Raw genomic sequence first — 2,864 nt, 5'->3', positions numbered from 1 at the left:
TGTCCATCTTGCCTGCTCAGCGCTCCTTAAAAGTTGATCAAAATATCGTTAATTTTTAATCATTAAAAAGCTGAGATTCTAACCTTTATTACACATATTCTGTGTTATTCCATTCAGGGGTTGCTTAGTAATTTGATTATGAATTTTTTCGTGCAGGAGGTGTCCCGCCGGCTTAAAGGGTTAAGTAATTTTCTTTTGAAAATTGGCATTAAAGTTCCATTGTAAAGATGTAATCAATGGCATTCACTTCACCTGTCAGTGATTTTAAGCATATGGAGCTGTCTGCTCTCTCGCAGTACTCTGATATCACAGCCCGATCAGCTTTGCTTCAGTTTACTGGTGTGAGGGCGGGACAATCCCTTGCCGCCACCTATTGGCGTAACAATATAACACAGATGACAGCCTAGTAACAAGCTATAGGCCTATTTCTAATATCTAATTAACTAGTTTCCAGCATATATCTCTGTTTTTAATGGTACATTGGGGCAGATTATCATCAAATAAACATATTGCATATTTTTTCTGGAAAGTTTTTCCTGTTCTACTGTTTTTCTGCTCTACATGCTGGTGTAGTTAGTAAACAAAATTTGAAAGGCAAATGCGTGGAAAAACCAGACTATATCCCTGTTGTTTTCAGTTCTCTATATCTCTATCCTTTCAGTTTCTCCGCGGCTCATGGATGAGGAGGTAACTGGAATCTCTGCATTCCTTTCCTGCTCGTATACAGTGTCGAAGTTATGACAGTGTACTGGGTGACGGCAAGAATAGGCTACATAAAATATCGTTCAGAGAAAAGTTTCACTTGAGGATCAGGATTCAGAATACAACGTTTTCCCAGAGGAGCTACGAAAGGAAGCTTCGCTCTTGTACTCATGTAAGTTTGAGTACATTATTCACTATTTGATTTGCTCTTTTCAACAAAATGCGATTATGTAACTTCTTTTATAATATATAATGGGTAGAGATATCAGGAATCATATTACAAATGTCCAAACTGTTTTCCCAGAGACTATTAGTTTAGCTTATTCACAAAACTAAACCAACTGAAAGAAATGTTCGTTTGTTCAAGATTACAGGAGTCATAATCAGAAATAAACCTCTGTAAGAACTTTTTTTGTAGGGCAGCACTTAAGTATTAATTACAATTATGTCATTACATAACACATTGACTAACCAAAACAATATTATACTTAATTGTCATTATAAACTGAATTTACACAGCATATATCTGTCATATTGTGTTAAAATTAAGGCTGCCTTTTTCATAACTACAGATTTTGTAATGTAACGCGTCTTATTTTTCAATAAAACATAACATAAAACACTGGTCAATAGATCTGAAAGTCTGAACATTAACATAAGGGCCATTCCAAGAAATCGGCGCCTTTTGCGTCCCTAAGAATAAGAAGTAATCAAACATAGATTTAATATAACAACAAATACATTTACAATTTAAAAACATAACAATACTATGTATTTTTTTCATCAATATTACATAAAAAGGTCAATTAAATATTATTTTAAATAATTTAAATAACATTTATTCTGATAAGGGTAAGGTTTTTGGCCTGTCCCTCATTATTATTTTTTCTTTTTCAGCAGGACTTTTAATTTGCAAAATTAAGGCAAAATGATATAAAAATTACATTTGCATGTTGTTTTAAATATAGTCTCATTGTTAAGCAATGTTTTTGGGATAAGTATGCATTTTTTCTATGAAATTTTATTCATTTTATTGGTGTCCCCTGATTTCATGTCAGCCCTGTTACCCTCTTCAAAAAACCCCTGCAAAATAGCGTAAATTCAAGTGACATAATTTCTAGGAGGTTACATCATCTCTCAAGCAGGATTCCTACACTTAAAACATAAGCATGTTTCTTTCTCTCACTTCTATAATGTGCTATTTTTGATGATTTATGAGGCTTGACTGAGGGGGGCCATCATGCAGACAACTAAAATCCTTTTAAAGTGTACAACATGTGCTTTTGTGAACTTGACTATTAGCTAGAAATTAGGAAATTAGTTTGAAATGGTCAAACCTGTTACTGTCATCCCTTACTTTTCAGGGTAACAGGTTCTGACAATGTGGGTAACAGGGATGACACAGATTATGTCACCCTGTTTTTAAAGATTGTCTGTGTAAAACGCAAACATGTTTAAAGATCACCCTGGCTGTATTATTGAGCTAATGCCTATATCATTCAGTGGCATATGAGCATGAGTTACATTTTAGTTAGTATTATTGGTATTGTTACTATTACTGTTGTTGTTAATGACCAGAATAAGATGAACAGTCTCAATAAAACACATTTTTTTTCCATAACTCATTGTCAATAATGCATCCATGTAAATTCAATTACAAACAAGAGCAGCAAGGTGACTGCAGACCTTCACCCCAGTCTTGCAATGTTCACGAAGGTCAAGATCTTGGTCTGGTTTCAGATAATCACAGAAAGACTAAGATCTGGGGGGTATTCCAAAAAGCAGGTTATGTGACATAACCGGGTATGTTTGAGGATAAGCGAGCGGATAACCTCAGCTTTCGGTTCCAAAATCGGAGGTTACTTTCAGGGTATGTAAGTAACCATAGTAACTTGCTCTCTGAAGATAACCTGCTCCGGAGCAGGGGTGTATTCCAGAAAGCATGGTTAACTTACTATCAGCTAAACCCTGAACTTTCGGTTGATTAACCCCAAACCTTGCTTACTCGAGGTATGTGGTTCCAAAAACGCGTCCGGGAGTAAGTTCATTCAACTCCGAGTATGTTCCTGGTTAAGACTCAAGACATTCTCAACAGAGCGACGAATTGACTAGTCACTAAACAGACGCTAAGAAAAAGCGCGCCATGCTGTTTCTTTCTTCTT

The sequence above is a fragment of the Sinocyclocheilus rhinocerous genome, unplaced genomic scaffold (assembly GCF_001515625.1).
Source record: "Sinocyclocheilus rhinocerous isolate Xijiao unplaced genomic scaffold, SAMN03320098_v1.1 scaffold4798, whole genome shotgun sequence".
Classification (NCBI taxonomy): domain Eukaryota; kingdom Metazoa; phylum Chordata; class Actinopteri; order Cypriniformes; family Cyprinidae; genus Sinocyclocheilus; species Sinocyclocheilus rhinocerous.
This window is presented reverse-complemented; position numbering follows the sequence as displayed.